The 20982-nt window shown below is 47.5% G+C and overlaps 1 protein-coding gene across 1 annotated transcript in view; it reads right to left on the bottom strand.

Moving 5' to 3' along the window:
- The window catches only part of LOC111840966 (NACHT, LRR and PYD domains-containing protein 6-like), a 136975-nt gene extending 124578 nt beyond the window's left edge, over positions 1-12397 (bottom strand). The window contains exon 1 of the mRNA XM_072706480.1: positions 12099-12397. The gene's annotated coding sequence lies outside the window, so the exon portion shown is untranslated. The remainder of the gene's footprint in view (positions 1-12098) is intronic.
- Positions 12398-20982: the final 8585 nt, after the last annotated feature.

The following is a 20982-nucleotide window of genomic DNA, read 5'->3' as shown; positions in this document are numbered from 1 at the left end:
GTGTTTGTAGGATGAACAACCTAAACACAACAAACTCATAGTGAGGTTTACTGGGTTAGCAGGGCCTGCATGCTACTGTTCTGGTAAAACAGGTGAGTCACGGGAGAGAAAAGCGCTGATTCAGAGGAAACTGCAGCGTCTGTATCAGCAGCCACGTGTTTTTAATAAGGAGATATTGTGGATAAACCAGGTAAAAAGACATCAGTGGTGCTGTGATACTTTGGCAGTTTAAAGAAGCTTAAGACACACAACAGACTGGTGCTGTGTTTGTAACTGTAAAACATGTGCCGACTAAAACTGGAAATACTACAAACTTATTTCACCCCTTGAAGCATCGTGATCCAGTGGGACATACAGAATGCAGGCGCTTACAGTCACAGACACCAGCAAGCAGTGCTGCAACTTTCAGTCGCGTCTCATGTTGGTTCAAAACAGAACACAAAGTTTTATTTATCAATATGAAGCTGGTGGCAACCAAACCCACCCTCTGTGACAAGCGGCGAGGTCATCAGAGAAAAATCCCCAACAATACTGTACTATTGGTGTATCACTAGTGTTACACTCTATCAGCAATGTCAAACACACCCCATCTAAACTTCATGTGTAATAAACATGTTTTAAATGCTTTTTTTTTTTTTTTTAAGATATTGTCATTTTCAAATCCATATAAATGCAAATTTGATTAAAGAAGAATAGCAACAGGCTAAAATTAAATTTTAGACGCTGCTCACTGGTGAAAGAAAGTAATTGTTTGATTTTTTTCTGATGACATAAGACAGCTCAGCTGGCTATTAACAGACACCTTTCTGTTAAACGTTCAAACTGAAGCCTTATTCTGAGAATGATGTAATGAATCCATGAGGATTCTTTTATTTCTTATTGAAACAGAAACATCCATCCTAGAAGAAGACAATTTATTGTTCAGTCATTTTAATGGATATCAGCAGTGTACAGCAGAGCATGTGAGCGGAGTGGAGCGGTGAGAATTTCCGCTCCTCGCTCACGAGGCTGTTGGCTCCGCCCGCGCCTCCGCTCTAATTCACACTAAGCCGCCCCGCTCAACACCGCTCCCCGCTCCACTAAAATTTCCTCCCGCTCCAGTCAAATCGCTCCACGCTCGCTCCAGTTTAAAAGAGGGACAAATAATCTGCATGCCTAACAAATGTCACCATAAACCGAAGCTTTATATCATAAAGAAATATGAGCAACGGCACTCAGAACAGAAAATATTTATTTTTAAACAACATATAGGCAACATCGGACAGGTTTGGCAATGGCATTCCACACAAAAATAGGCTTAAAAATAAAGGAATCAGTGGGTTTAATAGCTTAAAGAATATACAGTATAAGCATCCACGTTTTATATTCCTCATTTTTTTTCTGTTGATGCCTCTGCTGCTGCTCATTCTATAAAATAAAATTTCACTGACATCGTTACGTGAATTTAAAAAATCCCATTAGACCTACTTTGAATGACAAACTAATTTATTTGAATATTTACTTAAATAATAAATATTTACTTTATAGACTTGATATGCTAAAACCATATAAAACTTGCTCACGTTTGCTTTGACCTCCGCGTGTTCGCGTAGCACACTCATGTTTCCGAGAAAGGTCTTTTTAGATTCCAAAGTGAATCTTTACTCCCTGAAACAGTTTCACCACATTGTTCATGTTGTTCTTGCTCTACATTATTGTCATCTATTTGTTTGATAAGAATAGTACAGTTGTGTGACCTATCAGTTTCCTTTGTGAAATACTTTACGAATTCCATCTCGGCCAATTTTTGTAACAGTCTAGATAATCATACAGATGAATTCTGGGTAGATTTGGACACGCCTCAGAGTCGTAGTGTGAGCGGTATCGGAGCGAAATTGGAGCGAGACAGAGCGACTGCTCCAGCCTTAATTAAAAAACCGTTGTGGCCGCTCCGCTCCTCGCTCACGCTCCGCTCCACTCCGCTCCACTCCGCTCACATGCTCTGTTGTACAGGTCAGCCTGCTGTTTTCCATCTGTCTACTGAGAATATAAATTTTAAATGTATCTTTCAATTAACTAACTTCCAATTCCAGCTCACAGGAAGTCAGTCTTTACATTAATCCTCATCCTTTTACCTCAGATGAAGTTTATATTGAACACCAGCAAAACTTCTGTTTAAATTTTCAAAGACAATAGGATTTGTGAAAGTTTAAAAAAGATGAGTTCTTTTAGAAGCTTTTATCCTCATAGCTTTACTGAGAGTCTGATTGTTTAAAACAGTGTTTGTTTAAATGCACATTTACATTGACAGAATTTGTGAAAGTTAAAAAATATTAATTCTTTAAAAAGCTATTTTCCTCATAGCTGGTGTGCCAGTATGCATTTTGAATGAGAGTCTAAGTATTTTAAACAGTGTTTGTTTAAATGCACATTTACCGCTGGTCTGTAGGAAAAGGTCCCTTTCTGAATTTGAGTGGGGGCTTCATTGACCCGTCACTCTTCATGGAAACACGGCTGGGTGCAGGTGAGCCTGCTCTCTCCATCAGGACACTGTGGGCAGAGAGAGGAAACAAACCCTCATTATATAAATATAATTAATGTAATGTGGGCAGCATTGTCACACCCTGCTCCGTCCGCTCCTGATGTGTGCCACGCCCCCTCATTATCCACGTGTGCTTTCCCGATCGTGCCCAGCTGTTCCTTGTTAGTTTGGCTTGTCTGCTGTATTTAGTCCGCGTCTGAGTCTGTTACCCCAGATCCGTCATTAACGTTTGTGGATGTCTTTGTCCTGTCCGTCCGTGAATAAACCCTGTTACCTGCATTCACGGCTTACCTCGCCTGATTCCCGGCTCGCTCGCTCACCTGCATAACAGAATGACGGATCTCTACAACGCACCTCCGCAGGTCGATGATCAACGCGTCGACCTGCTCCACGAGGTGCTCTACTGGCTCCACCAGCCGGAGGTCCGGGAGGACTCCGGACTGCTGGTGTTAGCCAGCACGAGCGGGACCCTCCTCCAGGAGGTCACGCCGCTCACAGCAGCGCCTGTCATGGCGGAGGTTCGGGAGAACCTCCGGCGGCTCGTCGAGGGGGTAACAGAGAAGCGGCTCCAGCCGCTCACGCTCCCTGCAACAACCGCGGCTGCTGACGCCGCAAGGCCCGCGGCCCCACCTGCTGAAGCTGCCGCCGCTCTGCCCGCGGCTGCGCTGTCTGCTGAAGCTGCCGCCGCTCTGCCCGCGGCTGCGCCACCTGATGCCGCCGCCGATCTGCCCGCGGCAACGCTCGCCCTCTCCGAGGTTACCCCGCCGCAAGCGACATGCCCCAGCCGCAAGAAGAAAAAGAAGCGGAAGGGGAAAGGAGAAGCAGCCGCCCCGACGCTCTTCTTGGGGGCTTGCTCCTTACTCCCCGCCTGGGATGACACCGCCGCTGCACCGCCTGCAGCTGCCGCCTCTCTGCCCGCGGCTGCTGCTGCTGTTGCCGCCGCTCTGCCTGCGGCTGCGCTGCCGGCTGCTGCCGCTGATGTGTCCACGGCTGCGCTGCCTGCTGCCGCCGCCGATCCGCCCGCGGCTGCGCTGTCTGCTGCCGCCGCCGATCTGCCCGTGGCTGCGCTGCCAGCTGCCGCCGCCGATCTGCCCGTGGCTGCGCTGCCAGCTGCCGCCGCCGATCTGCCCGTGGCTGCGCTGCCAGCTGCCGCCGCCGATCTGCCCGCGGCTGCACTGCCTGCTGCCACCGCCGATCTGCCTGCAGCACCCCTTGACCCGCCTGTCCTGCCTGCTCTGCCTGCAGTCCCTGCAGCTGCCACCACTCTGGCTGCGGCACCCGCCGCGGTGCCCCCCGCTGGCCGCGTGCTGGCGGCGCCCGCTGCGGCGCCCCCTGCTGGCCAAATGACTGCAGCGCCTGACGAGGCGCCCCCTGCTGGCCGCACACCCAAGGCGCCCCTTGCTGGCCACATGACGGCGGCGCCCGCCCTGCCTGCAACTGAACTGCCTGTCTCGCCGGTCCTGCCGGCGCCTGAGGTGGCCGCGGTTGCGCCCCCTGCTGGCCGTGTGATGGCGGCGCCCGCTGTGGTGCTCCCTGCTGGTCGCGGGCTGGTGGCGCCCGCCGAGGCGCCCCCTGCTGACCATACGCCTGCAGCTGCCTCCGCTCTGCCTGACGTGCCCGCCGAGGCGCCCCCTGCTGGCCACGTGATGGCGGCGCCCGCTGCGGCGCCCCCTGCTGGCCGCGTGACGGCGGCGCCCCCTGCAGCGCCCCCTGCTGGCCGCACGCCCGAGGTGCCCGCAGAGGTGCCCCTTGCTGGCCACACGCCCAAGGTGCCCGCAGAGGCGCCCCCTGCTGGCCGCATGCCCAAGCCCGTCTCGCCTGACCTGCCCGTCCAGTCCGGCCAGCCGTGCTCGCCCACAGCGCCCCTTGCTGTCCACTCGCCTGTCCTGTCCGGCCAGCCCTGCTCGCCGGTCCTGCCCGTCTCGCCTGTCCTGTCCGGCCAGCCCTGCTCGCCGGTCCTGCCCGTCTCGCCTGTCCTGTCCGGCCAGCCCTGCTCGCCGGTCCTGCCCGTCTCGCCTGTCCTGTCCGGCCAGCCCTGCTCGCCGGTCCTGCCCGTCTCGCCTGTCCTGTCCGGCCAGCCCTGCTCGCCGGTCCTGCCTGTCTCGCCTGTCCTGCCGGCTCTTGACCTGCCTGTCTCGCCTGTCCTGCCGGCTCTTGACCTGCCTGTCTCGCCTGTCCTGCCGGCTCCTGACCTGCCCGTCCTGCCCTGCTCGCCTGACCTGCCCGTCCTGCCCTGCTCGCCTGACCTGCCCGTCCTGCCCTGCTCGCCTGACCTGCCCGTCCTGCCCTGCTCACCAGCAGCCACGCCCGCTGCGGCGCCCCCTGCTGACCGCGGGATGGCGGCGCCCGCTGCGGCACCCCCTACTGACCGCATGCTCGAGGCGCCTGCAGTGGCCCCTGCTCTGCCTGCGGTGCCCCCTGCTGACCGCTCGCCCGTCTCGCCTGACCTGCCCGTCTCGCCTGTCTTGCCTCCGGCTGCATCGCCGGCTGCTGCCGCTGCTCTGCCCGCGGCAGCCCCTGTTGGCAGTTCGCCGGTCCAGCCCTGCTTGCCTGTCCAGCCCTGCTCGCCTGCGGCTCCGCCGGCTGCAACGGCCACGCCCGGGGTCCCGCCTGAGACTCTGACTCCTGTCCCCGTGGGGGACCTTGAGTGGGACCCCTCGGGGATCCTATTGCTGGGTTCCCCCGACCCAGGCGGGCACCGGTCTCCTACACCGGTGCCCCTGAGAGGAGAAGCCCGGCAGGCCCGCCTGTCTGTGTCCAGCAAAGGGAGGGGACACAAACGTCGGGTCCGGGTCCCGCCCTCCCTGCCCCCTGGCTCGCCCGTGCGCCCCCTGGCCGTGGCTCGGTGGCTGCCTGCAGGTCCTACGGCTCCGGCTCGGCTGTCGCCTCCGGGTCCCCCTCCGGTGCCTCGTCGCCCGCCTGCGGTCCCTCCGTCTGCGCCTCGTCGGCTGCCTCCGGGCCCCCCCGCTTCGGCTGGGCGTCGGACGGCGCCTTCCCTGGCTCCGGCTGCGCCTCCGCCTGCTGCGGCTTCCCCCTTCTGCCTGCTTGCGCCGGGGTTCCCTCCTGCTCCCTCCTCGTTTCCTTTGTCGGTCCCTCCGTCTGTCTCCTTGTCCCCTGTGTGGTCCCCTCCTGCTCCGGCCTCCCTTCCGCCTGCGGCCCCTGCGGCTGCCTTCCCTCGCCCGCCTGGGTTCCCTTGGGCTCCCCTGCTTCCTCCTCCCTTTCCCTCCGTCCCGCCTGTTTCTGCTCCTCGTCCCTCTGTGTCTCCTCCGTTCCCTTCTGGTCCCTTTGTCCCGCCTGTCTTTGCTCCTCGTCCCTCGGTGTCTCCTGTGTTCACTCCTCGCCCTGTTGTTCCTCCGTTTTCTGTCCCCTCTGTGTCTCCTTTCTCTGTCTGCCTGTCCGCGTTTCCTGTTCTTTGTCGGGTCCTGTCTTTCGTTTCGTCCTTGTTCTTGTTCTGTGTTTCGGTCTTGTTCCCTGTTCTTCGTTGATGGTTTTTGGTTTTGTCTTTCAGGTCCTGTTCCCCGGTCTCGTCTCGTCCGTCGCCTCCTCTCGGGCACGCCCGGAGTGCGCGCCTTTGGGGGGGGGTTATGTCACACCCTGCTCCGTCCGCTCCTGATGTGTGCCACGCCCCCTCATTATCCACGTGTGCTTTCCCGATCGTGCCCAGCTGTTCCTTGTTAGTTTGGCTTGTCTGCTGTATTTAGTCCGCGTCTGAGTCTGTTACCCCAGATCCGTCATTAACGTTTGTGGATGTCTTTGTCCTGTCCGTCCGTGAATAAATCCTGTTACCTGCATTCACGGCTTACCTCGCCTGATTCCCGGCTCGCTCGCTCACCTGCATAACAAGCATCACATTAAACCTTCAGTTGATCAGTCTTCTGCTTAACCAGCCGTGAAGCTCTTCATACAAACAGACTTTTAGCTTGTGAAATAAAACTGTCTCATCTAAAATGAATATTCCTGTATGAAAGGTTTAGTTATCACTGTAACAGCCTCTGTCACTAGACTTGGCTGTTGTTCTGTCATAGCGCACATTCGATATTATATTTGTTCATGCAAGAGGCCTGCAGTGGAATTTAAATCATTAACACACTTAAATCCTTAATATACAATCTTAGTCACGATTCACTATTCACACCTGTCGTGCTACAGCTGCTTTAGGCAGATCATTCTATGTACACAGAAAAGAACAACTTATAGAATTTACTCAAATAAAATAAGGTAACAATTTCCAGTCACTTTTTGGGGGGGTAAATTTAAACTTTTGATTAGTAAAGTATACTTCATTTTAGGAAATATTTTAAATAAATTAAGGTGAAGTCTACCAACTTTCACCGTAACACCCTATACAATTTACCCTATATGATTTAATTCCTGCTGAGGCCTCTGTGAACATGAAGGGTAAACAGACACATACAAATACAATATCTAATAATCAACACTTTTACACTGAACTAGACCCTGTTGGAATGACAACAATGTGTTACCCGCCTCATTTCTGCAATAGAATTATTTGAAACGTTCTGTGTACATGTGGCAGGTCTAGCAGAATAAGACCAAGCCGGAATGGGAGACATTACATATTATTATAGAGATATCGGCTCAGTGGTATGTAAAGGTATTTTAATTACCATGCACAAAATATAGGTTTGAATGATCATAATCCCTAATTTCCGCCATGTCATTGAATGCAACTTTGTGTGGCTACTTGTCAGATACGAAAGAACATTCTCAAGTTTGAATATAAGACATATTATGCCGTATTACAAAGATGCGAGCAAATACATTTATTACCGCAAAACCCTAGTACTCGCGCGCATGCAAACTCGTTCCGACAGCATCTTACGGAGCCCTGAAGCGCCACGGACAGTCACTGACAGGGTTTTTTTTCATATACATCATGTACTACATCATACACACAATTAGTTTAAAGTATCATAGCCCCCCCCCCAATACTACATGACTGCAGCTACCCTTCTCAGGCCCCTTCCTGTTGGATTGCGCAGAGAACACAGAAATATGTTCACCCGTTTCGCAAGTTTTCAAAGTGTAGGTTATCTGTTTAACGTGTTTGGAATAAGAAGTCCTACGCATATATTTGTGCACAATCTATGTTTCATGATTGTCAGTGTATTATAAATATAAACGTCTAATATCTTCATTTTGTTTTATTCCTGTTTAAAGTTTTACTATTTTAGTGTTTATGTATAAACATTCACACAATACGAAAATAACATTTTTACTGATATCAGCAGTTGTCTACGATAACTTATCAAAGTCGTGCATCGATATTTATTGATCACTTTAAAAATTTGAAGCATTCTGGATATTAATTTAATTATAGGATACTCGATATTATGATTCGGAAACATCTACCGCATTAACTATTGCGTCATTCATTCTGCATATATGAAATATATTTAAATCAGGATTAAAACAGCACTGAAGCAGTAACGCTACATGATGATAATGTTATTCTCTTATTTTATTCTGCTTTGTGCATGCGGTAGTCTTGAGGCCTGGGAGGGGCGGCTGTGCTTCCTGATCCGAGCCTAAGCTTCAAAATGGCTGCCGGACCGACTGAGTGACGCAGCTCACAGATACAGGCCGGAATCCAGGGCCGCAGGAAAATGGCGGTTATCGCCAACAAGAAAACACCATACGACCTCAAAATACTATCTAGTTTATTCCCGTAATGTCACACGCTCCACGTTTAGGCAGCACTGTATAGAAGGCGGACTCATAATCGTGCTTATTAAATATCATTCTATATAAACGTGTTAGTTCACTTAACATTCGACAAAGTATTCCATAACGTTTACTCCATATGATTATTTACAGTGTATCGAATTACATCAAACATCTAATTATACTGAAGTATTAAATCCCAGCATGTGTGTTAAACAGGGGCAGATTTAAGGGGCGGCCATCGTACATCAGAACAATAAAAACAAAATTTAGATTATTTTATTTTCTAAGCAGATTCACAGAACAGACACGGTGCGGTGCGCCCATAAATAAATATAACTGGCCCCCGACGGCCCCCCCAATCAAAATTTTCTGCTGACGCCGCAGGTTAAACATGATTATTTTATTATTAGTTGTATCTGCTGACGATAATCTTACCTTGAAATGCCAAATATCTTTATATCATCCCAGAATCTTATTCGTGTTTCTTGCTAAAATGGCGACTATGACTTATTCTCTTTCACTTTCATTTACAGACAGGAAATGATCAGCTTCGTATCAAACGCGGAAGCGGTTTATGACGCGGCCTCATTGGGTGTTTCGGCCTTTAATAACAAGAGACCCCCAGCAGAGGCAGGCCCCCCATAGCCTGACCAGACCTGGGTGTCTGTCGCATGCTGACTAAGCGGTCATTTGGCAGCCTATTCTGACTCCTTTCGCTTCAGCCACAGCCAATCAGTGCTGCTTTCGGTGACCCTGGCCAGTTCCTTAACTGCCTTCCGCCGGCCTGCCCTCTGGTGCCCACTTCTTCCAGCAGCCTTGTAGAGGAGCTGCTGCAAAGCTCCTGCAGCCCACAGGACGCACCTTCACATTCCTGCCCCGCTCCTCTGCCTCAGCTGCCAGGTTTGCACCTTCACATTCCTGCCCCGCTCCTCTGCCTCAGCTGCCAGGTTTGCACCTTCACATTCCTGCCCCGCTCCTCTGCCTCAGCTGCCAGGTTTGCACCTTCACATTTCTGCCCCGCTCCTCTGCCTCAGCTGCCAGGTTTGCACCTTCACATTCCTGCCCGCTCCTCTGCCTCAGCTGCCAGGTTTGCACCTTCACATTCCTGCCCTGCTCCTCTGCCTCAGCTGCCATGTTTGCACCTTCACATTCCTGCCCGCTCCTCTGCCTCAGCTGCCATGTTTGCACCTTCACATTCCTGCCCTGCTCCTCTGCCTCAGCTGCCAGGTTTGCACCTTCACATTCCTGCCCGCTCCTCTACCTCAGCTGCCAGGTTTGCACCTTCACATTCCTGCCCTGCTCCTCTGCCTCAGCTGCCAGGTTTGCACCTTCACATTCCTGCCCGCTCCTCTGCCTCAGCTGCCAGGTTTGCACCTTCACATTCCTGCCCTGCTCCTCTGCCTCAGCTGCCATGTTTGCACCTTCACATTCCTGCCCGCTCCTCTGCCTCGGCTGCCAGGTTTGCATACCGCAGTTTTCTCCTTTCGTTTGCCTCATCGCTGGCATCCTCCCCAGGGACTGTCAGCTCAGTGATGAAGACACACCGGCAAGACTTGGACCAGAGGACCAGATACGATATGACTATGGTTTGGTCTCTCCAGACTGTTCCAGTATGCATTTTGAATGAGAGTCTAAGTATTTTAAACAGTGTTTTTTTAAATGCACATTTACCTCTGATCTGTAGGAAAAGATCCCTCTCTGAATTTGAGTGGGGGCTTCATTGACCCGTCACTCTTCATGGAAACACGGCTGGGTGCAGGTGAGCCTGCTCTCTCCATCAGGATACTGTGGGCAGAGAGAGGAAACAAACCCTCATTATATAAATATAATTAATGTAATGTGGGCAGCATCACATTAAACCTTCAGTTGATCAGTCTTCTGCTTAACCAGCCGTGAAGCTCTTCATACAAACAGACTTTTAGCTTGTGAAATAAAACTGTCTCATCTAAAATGAATATTCCTGTATGAAAGGTTTAGTTATCACTGTAACAGCCTCTGTCACTAGACAATTTCCAGTCACTTCTTTGGGGGGTAAATTTAAACTTTTGATTAGTAAAGTATACTTCATTTTAGGAAATATTTTAAATAAATTAAGGTGAAGTCTACCAACTTTCACCGTAACACCCTATACAATTTACCCTATATGATTTAATTCCTGCTGAGGCCTCTGTGAACATGAAGGGTAAACAGACACATACAAATACAATATCTAATAATCAACACTTTTACACTGAACTAGCCCCTTTTGGAATGACAACAATGTGTTACCCGCCTCATTTCTGCAATAGAATTATTTGAAACGTTCTGTGTACATGTGGCAGGTCTAGCAGAATAAGACCAAGCCGGAATGGGAGACATTACATATTATTATAGAGATATCGGCTCAGTGGTATGTAAAGGTATTTTAATTACCATGCACAAAATATAGGTTTGAATGATCATAATCCCTAATTTCCGCCATGTCATTGAATGCAACTTTGTGTGGCTACTTGTCAGATACGAAAGAGCATTCTCAAGTTTAAATATAAGACATATTATGCCTTATTACAAAGATGCGAGCAAATACATTTATTACCGCAAAACCCAAACTCGTTCCGACAGCATCTTACAGAGCCCTGAAGCACCACGGACAGTCACTGACAGGGTTTTTTTTCATATACATGATGTACTACATCATACACACAATTAGTTTAAAGTATCATAGCCCCCCCCAATACTACATGACTGCAGCCACCCCTCTCAGGCCCCTTCCTGTTGGATTGCGCAGAGAACACAGAAATATGTTCACCCGTTTCGCAAGTTTTCAAAGTGTAGGTTATCTGTTTAACGTGTTTGGAATAAGAAGTCCTACGCATATATTTGTGCACAATCTATGTTTCATGATTGTCAGTGTATTATAAATATAAACGTCTAATATCTTCATTTTGTTTTATTCCTGTTTAAAGTTTTACTATTTTAGTGTTTATGTATAAACATTCACACAATACGAAAATAACATTTTTACTGATATCAGCAGTTGTCTACGATAACTTATCAAAGTCGTGCATCGATATTTATTGATCACTTTAAAAATTTGAAGCATTCTGGATATTAATTTAATTATAGGATACTCGATATTATGATTCGGAAACATCTACCGCATTAACTATTGCGTCATTCATTCTGCATATATGAAATATATTTAAATCAGGATTAAAACAGCACTGAAGCAGTAACGCTACATGATGATAATGTTATTCTCTTATTTTATTCTACTTTGTGCATGCGGTAGTCTTGAGGCCTGGGAGGGGCGGCTGTGCTTCCTGATCCGAGTCTAAGCTTCAAAATGGCTGCCGGACCGACTGAGTGACGCAGCTCACAGATACAGGCCGGAATCCAGGGCCGCAGGAAAATGGCGGTTATCGCCAACAAGAAAACACCATACGACCTCAAAATACTATCTAGTTTATTCCCGTAATGTCACACGCTCCACGTTTAGGCAGCACTGTATAGATGGGGGACTCATAATCGTGCTTATTAAATATCATTCTATATAAACGTGTTAGTTCACTTAACATTCAACAAAGTATTCCATAACGTTTACTCCATATGATTATTTACAGTGTATCGAATTACATCAAACATCTAATTATACTGAAGTATTAAATCCCAGCATGTGTGTTAAACAGGGGCAGATTTAAGGGGCGGCCATCGTACATCAGAACAATAAAAAACTAAATTTGGATTATTTTATTTTCTAAGCAGAAGCACAGAACAGACACGGTGCGGCCGCGCCCATACATAAATATAACTGGCCCCCGACACCCCCCCCAATCAAAATTTTCTGCTGACACCGCAGGTTAAACATGATTATTTTATTATTAGTTGTATCTGCTGACGATAATCTTACCTTGAAATGGCAAATATCTTTATATCATCCCAGAATCTTATTCGTGTTTCTTGCTAAAATGGCGACTCTGACTTTTTCTCTTTCACTTTCATTTACAGACAGGAAATTATCAGCTTCGTACCAAACGCGGAAGTGGTTTATGACGCGGCCTCATTGGGTGTTTCGGCCTTTAATAACAAGACACCCCCAGCAGAGGCAGGCCCCCCATAGCCTGACCAGACCTGGGTGTCTGTCGCATGCTGACTAAGTGGTCATTTGGCAGCCTATTCTGACTCCTTTCGCTTCAGCCACAGCCAATAAGTGCTGCTTTCGGTGACCCTGGCCAGTTCCTTAACTGCCTTCTGCCAGCCTGCCCTCTGGTGCCCACTTCCTCCAGCAGCCTTGTAGAGGAGCTGCTGCAAAGCTCCTGCAGCCCACAGGACGCACCTTCACATTCCTGCCCTGCTCCTCTGCCTCAGCTGCCAGGTTTGCACCTTCACATTCCTGCCCGCTCCTCTGCCTCAGCTGCCAGGTTTGCACCTTCACATTCCTGCCCTGCTCCTCAACCTCAGCTGCCAGGTTTGCACCTTCACATTCCTGCCCCGCTCCTCTGCCTCAGCTGCCAGGTTTGCACCTTCGTACTTTCTGCCTCAGCTGCCAGGTTTCCACCTTCACATTCCTGCCCTGCTCCTCTGCCTCAGCTGCCAGGTTTGCAGCTTCACATTCCTGCCCGCTCCTCTACCTCAGTAGCCAGGTTTGCACCTTCACATTCCTGCCCGCTCCTCTGCCTCAGCTGCCAGGTTTGCACCTTCACATTCCTGCCCGCTCCTCTACCTCAGCTGCCAGGTTTGCACCTTCACATTCCTGCCCGCTCCTCTGCCTCAGCTGCCAGGTTTGCAGCTTCACATTCCTGCCCGCTCCTCTGCCTCAGCTGCCAGGTTTGCACCTTCACATTCCTGCCCGCTCCTCTGCCTCAGCTGCCAGGTTTGCACCTTCACATTCCTGCCCCGCTCCTCTGCCTCAGCTGCCAGGTTTGCACCTTCACATTCCTGCCCTGCTCCTCTGCCTCAGCTGCCAGGTTTGCACCTTCACATTCCTGCCCGCTCCTCTGCCTCAGCTGCCAGGTTTGCACCTTCACATTCCTGCCCTGCTCCTCTACCTCAGCTGCCAGGTTTGCATACCGCAGTTTTCTCCTTTCGTTTGCCTCATCGATGGCATCCTCCTCAGGGACTGTCAGCTCAGTGATGAAGACACACCGGCAAGACTTGGACCAGAGGACCAGATACGATATGACTATGGTTTGGTCCCTCCAGAATGTTCCAGTTTGCATTTTGAATGAGAGTCTAAGTATTTTAAACAGTGTTTGTTTAAATGCACATTTACCTCTGATCTGTAGGAAAAGGTTCCTCTCTGAATTTGAGTGGGGGCTCCATTGACCCGTCACTCTTCATGGAAACACAGCTGGGTGCAGGTGAGCCTGCTCTCTCCATCAGGACACTGTGGGCAGCGAGAGGAAACAAACCCTCATTATATAAATATAATTCATGTAATGTGGGCAGCATCACATTAAATCTTCAGTTGATCAGTCTTCTGCTTAACCAGCCGTGAAGCTCTTCATACAAACAGACTTTTAGCTTGTGAAATAAAGCTGTCTCATCTAACATTAATATTCCTGTATGAAAGGTTTAGTTATCACTGTAACAGCCTCTGTCACTAGACTTGGCTGTTGTTCTGTCATAGCGCACATTCAATATTATTTTTGTTCATGTAAGAAGCCTGCAGTGTAATTTAAATCGTTAACACTCTTAGATCATTAACACACGATCTTAGTCACGATTCACTATTCATACCTGTCGTGCTACAGCTGCATAAGGCAGATCATTCTATGTACACAGAAAAGAACAACGTATAGAATTTACCCAAATAAAATGAGGTAACAATTTCCAGTCACTTTTTTGAGGGGTAAATTTAAACTTTTGATTAGTAAAGTATACTTCATTTTAGGAAATATTTTAAATAAATTAAGGTGAAGTCTACCAACTTTCACCGTAACACCCTATACGATTTACCCTATATGATTTACCCTATATGATTTAATTCCTGCTGAGGCCTCTGTGAACATAAAGGGTAAACAGACACATACAAATACAATATCTAACAATCAACACTTTTACACTGAACTAGACCCTATTGGAATGACAACAATGTATTTCCCCGCCTCATTTCTGCAATAGAATTATTTGAAACGTTCTGTGTAAATGTGGCAGGTCTAGCAGAATAAGACCAAGCCGGAATGGGAGACATTACATATTATTATACAGATATCGGCTCAGTGGTATGTAAAGGTATTTTAATTACCATGTACAAAGTATAGGTTTGAATGATCATAATCCCTAATTTCCGCCATGTCATTGAATGCAACTTTGTGTGGCTACTTGTCAGATACGAAAGAACATTCTCAAGTTTGAATATAAGACATATTATGCCTTTTTACAAAGATGCGAGCAAATACATTTATTACCACAAAACCCTAGTGCTCGCACGCGTGCAAACTCGTTCCGACAGCATCTTACGGAGCCCTGAAGCACCACGGACAGTCACTGACAGGGTTTTCTTCATATACATGATGTACTACATCATACACACAATTAGTTTAAAGTATCATAGCCCCCCCCCCAATAATACATGACTGCAGCCACCCCTCTCAGGCCCCTTCCTGTTGGATTGCGCAGAGAACACAGAAACATGTTCACCCATTTTCTGAGTTTTTAAAGTGTAGTTTATCTGTTTAACATGCTTGGAATAAGAAATCCTACGCATACATTTGTGCACGATCTATGTTTCATGATTGTCAGTGTATTATAAATATAAACGTCTAATATCTTCATTTTTTTTATCCCTGTTTAAAGTTTTACTGTTTATGCATAAAAATTCACACAACAAAACGCAAATAACATTTTTACTGATATCAGCAGTTGTCTACGATAACTTATCAAAGTCGTGCATCGATATTTATTGATCACTTTTAAAATTTGAAGCATTCTGGATATTAATTTAATTATAGGATACTCGATATTATGATTCGGAGACATCTATCACATTAACTATTGCGTCATTCATTCTGCATATATGAAATATATTTAAATCAGGATTAAAACAGCACTGAAGCAGTAACGCTACATGATGATAATGTTATTCTCTTATTTTATTCTACTTTGTGCATGCGGTAGTCTTGAGGCCTGGGAGGGGCGGCTGTGCTTCCTGATCCGAGTCTAAGCTTCAAAATGGCTGCCGGACCGACTGAGTGACGCAGCTCACAGATACAGGCCGGAATCCAGGGCCGCAGGAAAATGGCGGTTATCGCCAACAAGAAAACACCATACGACCTCAAAATACTATCTAGTTTATTCCCGTAGTGTCCCACGCTCCACGTTTAGGCAGCACTGTATAGATGGGGGACTCATAATCGTGCTTATTAAATATCATTCTATATAAACGTGTTAGTTCACTTAACATTCAACAAAGTATTCCATAATGTTTACTCCATACGATTATTTACAGTGTATCGAATTACATCAAACATCTAATTATACTGAAGTATTAAATCCCAGCATGTGTGTTAAACAGGGGCAGATTTAAGGGGCGGCCATCGTACATCAGAACAATAAAAAACTAAATTTGGATTATTTTATTTTCTAAGCAGAAGCACAGAACAGACACGGTGCGGCCGCGCCCATACATAAATATAACTGGCCCCCGACGCCCCCCCAATCAAAATTTTCTGCTGACACCGCAGGTTAAACATGATTATTTTATTATTAGTTGTATCTGCTGACGATAATCTTACCTTGAAATGGCAAATATCTTTATATCATCCCAGAATCTTATTCGTGTTTCTTGCTAAAATGGCGACTCTGACTTTTTCTCTTTCACTTTCATTTACAGACAGGAAATTATCAGCTTCGTACCAAACGCGGAAGTGGTTTATGACGCGGCCTCATTGGGTGTTTCGGCCTTTAATAACAAGACACCCCCAGCAGAGGCAGGCCCCCCATAGCCTGACCAGACCTGGGTGTCTGTCGCATGCTGACTAAGTGGTCATTTGGCAGCCTATTCTGACTCCTTTCGCTTCAGCCACAGCCAATAAGTGCTGCTTTCGGTGACCCTGGCCAGTTCCTTAACTGCCTTCTGCCGGCCTGCCCTCTGGTGCCCACTTCCTCCAGCAGCCTTGTAGAGGAGCTGCTGCAAAGCTCCTGCAGCCCACAGGACGCACCTTCACATTCCTGCCCTGCTCCTCTGCCTCAGCTGCCAGGTTTGCACCTTCACATTCCTGCCCGCTCCTCTGCCTCAGCTGCCAGGTTTGCACCTTCACATTCCTGCCCTGCTCCTCAACCTCAGCTGCCAGGTTTGCACCTTCACATTCCTGCCCCGCTCCTCTGCCTCAGCTGCCAGGTTTGCACCTTCGTACTTTCTGCCTCAGCTGCCAGGTTTCCACCTTCACATTCCTGCCCTGCTCCTCTGCCTCAGCTGCCAGGTTTGCAGCTTCACATTCCTGCCCGCTCCTCTACCTCAGTAGCCAGGTTTGCACCTTCACATTCCTGCCCGCTCCTCTGCCTCAGCTGCCAGGTTTGCACCTTCACATTCCTGCCCGCTCCTCTACCTCAGCTGCCAGGTTTGCACCTTCACATTCCTGCCCGCTCCTCTGCCTCAGCTGCCAGGTTTGCAGCTTCACATTCCTGCCCGCTCCTCTGCCTCAGCTGCCAGGTTTGCACCTTCACATTCCTGCCCGCTCCTCTGCCTCAGCTGCCAGGTTTGCACCTTCACATTCCTGCCCCGCTCCTCTGCCTCAGCTGCCAGGTTTGCACCTTCACATTCCTGCCCTGCTCCTCTGCCTCAGCTGCCAGGTTTGCACCTTCACATTCCTGCCCTGCTCCTCTACCTCAGCTGCCAGGTTTGCATACCGCAGTTTTCTCCTTTCGTTTGCCTCATCGATGGCATCCTCCTCAGGGACTGTCAGCTCAGTGATGAAGACACACCGGCAAGACTTGGACCAGAGGACCAGATACGATATGACTATGGTTTGGTCCCTCCAGAATGTTCCAGTTTGCATTTTGAATGAGAGTCTAAGTATTTTAAACAGTGTTTGTTTAAATGCACATTTACCTCTGATCTGTAGGAAAAGGTTCCTCTCTGAATTTGAGTGGGGGCTCCATTGACCCGTCACTCTTCATGGAAACACAGCTGGGTGCAGGTGAGCCTGCTCTCTCCATCAGGACACTGTGGGCAGCGAGAGGAAACAAACCCTCATTATATAAATATAATTCATGTAATGTGGGCAGCATCACATTAGACCATCAGTTGATCAGTCTTCTGCTTAACCAGCCGTGAAGCTCTTCATACAAACAGACTTTTAGCTTGTGAAATAAAACTGTCTCATCTAACATTAATATTCCTGTATGAAAGGTTTAGTTATCACTGTAACAGCCTCTGTCACTAGACTTGCCTGTTTTTCTGTCATAGCGCACATTTGATATTATATTTGTTCATGTAAGAGGCCTGCAGTGGAATTTAAATCATTAACACACTTAAATCCTTAATATACAATCTTAGTCACGATTCACTATTCACACCTGTCGTGCTACAGCTGCATAAGGCAGATCATTCTATGTACACGGAAAAGAACAACTTATAGAATTTACTGAAATAAAATGAGGTAACAATTTCCAGTCACTTTTTTCGGGGGTAAATTTAAACTTTTGATTAGTAAAGTATACTTCATTTTAGGAAATATTTTAAATAAATTAAGGTGAAGTCTACCAACTTTCACCGTAACACCCTATACAATTTACCCTATATGATTTAATTCCTGCTGAGGCCTCTGTGAACATGAAGGGTAAACAGACACATACAAATACAATATCTAATAATCAACACTTTTACGTTGAACTGGCCACTGTTGGTATGACAACAATGTATTTCCCCGCCTCATTTCTGCCATAGAATTATTTGAAACGTTCTGTGTACATGTGGCAGGTCTAGCAGAATAAGACCAAGCTGGAATGGGAGACATTACATATTATTATAGAGATATCGGCTCAGTGGTATGTAAAGGTATTTTAATTACCATGTACAAAGTATAGGTTTGAATGATCATAATCCCTAATTTCCGCCATGTCATTGAATGCAACTTTGTGTGGCTACTTGTCAGATACGAAAGAGCATTCTCAAGTTTGAATATAAGACATATTATGCCGTATTACAAAGATGCGAGCAAATACATTTATTACCGCAAAACCCAAACTCGTTCCGACAGCATCTTACAGAGCCCTGAAGCACCACGGACAGTCACTGACAGGGTTTTTTTTCATATACATGATGTACTACATCATACACACAATTAGTTTAAAGTATCATAGCCCCCCCCAATACTACATGACTGCAGCCACCCCTCTCAGGCCCCTTCCTGTTGGATTGCGCAGAGAACACAGAAATATGTTCACCCGTTTCGCAAGTTTTCAAAGTGTAGGTTATCTGTTTAACGTGTTTGGAATAAGAAGTCCTACGCATATATTTGTGCACGATCTATGTTTCATGATTGTCAGTGTATTATAAATATAAACGTCTAATATCTTCATTTTATTTGATCCCTGTTTAAAGTTTTACTGTTTATGCATAAAAATTCACACAACAAAACGCAAATAACATTTTTACTAATATCAGCAGTTGCCTACGATAACTTATCAAAGTCGTGCATCGATATTTATTGATCACTTTTAAAATTTGAAGCATTCTGGGTATTAATTTAATTATAGGATACTCGATATTATGATTCGGAAACATCTACCGCATTAACTATTGCGTCATTCATTCTGCATATATGAAATATATTTAAATCAGGATTAAAACAGCACTGAAGCAGTAACGCTACATGATGATAATGTTATTCTCTTATTTTATTCTACTTTGTGCATGCGGTAGTCTTGAGGCCTGGGAGGGGCGGCTGTGCTTCCTGATCCGAGCCTAAGCTTCAAAATGGCTGCCGGACCGACTGAGTGACGCAGCTCACAGATACAGGCCGGAATCCAGGGCCGCAGGATAATGGCGGTTATCGCCAACAAGAAAACACCATACGACCTCAAAATACTATCTAGTTTATTCCCGTAATGTCACACGCTCCATGTTTAGGCAGCACTGTATAGATGGGGGACTCATAATCGTGCTTATTAAATATCATTCTATATAAACGTGTTAGTTCACTTAACATTCAACAAAGTATTCCATAATGTTTACTCCATACGATTATTTACAGTGTATCGAATTACATCAAACATCTAATTATACTGAAGTATTAAATCCCAGCATGTGTGTTAAACAGGGCAGATTTAAGGGGCGGCCATCGTACATCAGAACAATAAAAACAAAATTTGGATTATTTTATTTTCTAAGCAGAAGCACAGAACAGACACGGTGCGGCCGCGCCCATACATAAATATAACTGGCCCCCGACAGCCCCCCAATCAAAATTTTCTGCTTACGCCGCAGGTTAAACATGATTATTTTATTATTAGTTGTATCTGCTGACGATAATCTTACCTTGAAATGGCAAATATCTTTATATCATCCCGGAATCTTATTCGTGTTTCTTGCTAAAATTGCGACTCTGACTTTTTCTCTTTCACTTTCATTTACAGACGGGAAATTATCAGCTTCGTACCAAACGCGGAAGTGGTTTATGACGCGGCCTCACTGGGTGTTTCGGCCTTTAATAACAAGACACCCCCAGCAGAGGCAGGCCCCCCATAGCCTGACCAGACCTGGGTGTCTGTCGCATGCTGACTAAGTGGTCATTTGGCAGCCTATTCTGACTCCTTTTGCTTCAGCCACAGCCAATCAGTGCTGCTTTCGGTGACCCTGGCCAGTTCCTTAACTGCCTTCTGCCGGCCTGCCCTCTGGTGCCCACTTCCTCCAGCAGCCTTGTAGAGGAGCTGCTGCAAAGCTCCTGCAGCCCACAGGACGCACCTTCACATTCCTGCCCCGCTCCTCTGCCTCAGCTGCCAGGTTTGCACCTTCACATTCCTGCCCGCTCCTCTGCCTCAGCTGCCAGGTTTGCACCTTCACATTCCTGCCCGCTCCTCTGCCTCAGCTGCCAGGTTTGCACCTTCACATTCCTGCCCCGCTCCTCTGCCTCAGCTGCCAGGTTTGCACCTTCACATTCCTGCCCGCTCCTCTGCCTCAGCTGCCAGGTTTGCACCTTCACATTCCTGCCCGCTCCTCTGCCTCAGCTGCCAGGTTTGCACCTTCACATTCCTGCCCGCTCCTCTGCCTCAGCTGCCAGGTTTGCACCTTCACATTCCTGCCCTCTCCTCTGCCTCAGCTGCCAGGTTTGCACCTTCACATTCCTGCCCGCTCCTCTGCCTCAGCTGCCAGGTTTGCACCTTCACATTCCTGCCCGCTCCTCTGCCTCAGCTGCCAGGTTTGCATACGGCAGTTTTCTCCTTTCGTTTGCCTCATCGCTGGCATCCTCCCCAGGGACTGTCAGCTCAGTGATGAAGACACACCGGCAAGACTTGGACCAGAGGACCAGATACGATATGACTATGGTTTGGTCTCTCCAGAATGTTCCAGTTTTACAGGAGTCTGCACCTTGCTTTTTATATAAATCAGCACGTTTTTCCCTTTAGGGGTGACAAAGAGCAGCCATCTGATGCAGCATAAAAATAAAAAGCCATAAAAATATGGCTCAGAAATGCAGGGGACAGAGACAGTGGGAGGCTAAATAGGGGAAAATTGCTTTAATTATTAATTGGTATTTTTATGTGTGTTTACTGCATTTGTGTATATTAATATTAATGATTTGTGTTTCAGTTCTTTACATGTAATTTTTTATTTGTTCATTGTTATTGTA

Source organism: Paramormyrops kingsleyae, chromosome 24 (genome assembly GCF_048594095.1).
Source record: "Paramormyrops kingsleyae isolate MSU_618 chromosome 24, PKINGS_0.4, whole genome shotgun sequence".
Classification (NCBI taxonomy): domain Eukaryota; kingdom Metazoa; phylum Chordata; class Actinopteri; order Osteoglossiformes; family Mormyridae; genus Paramormyrops; species Paramormyrops kingsleyae.
This window is presented reverse-complemented; position numbering and strand designations above follow the sequence as displayed.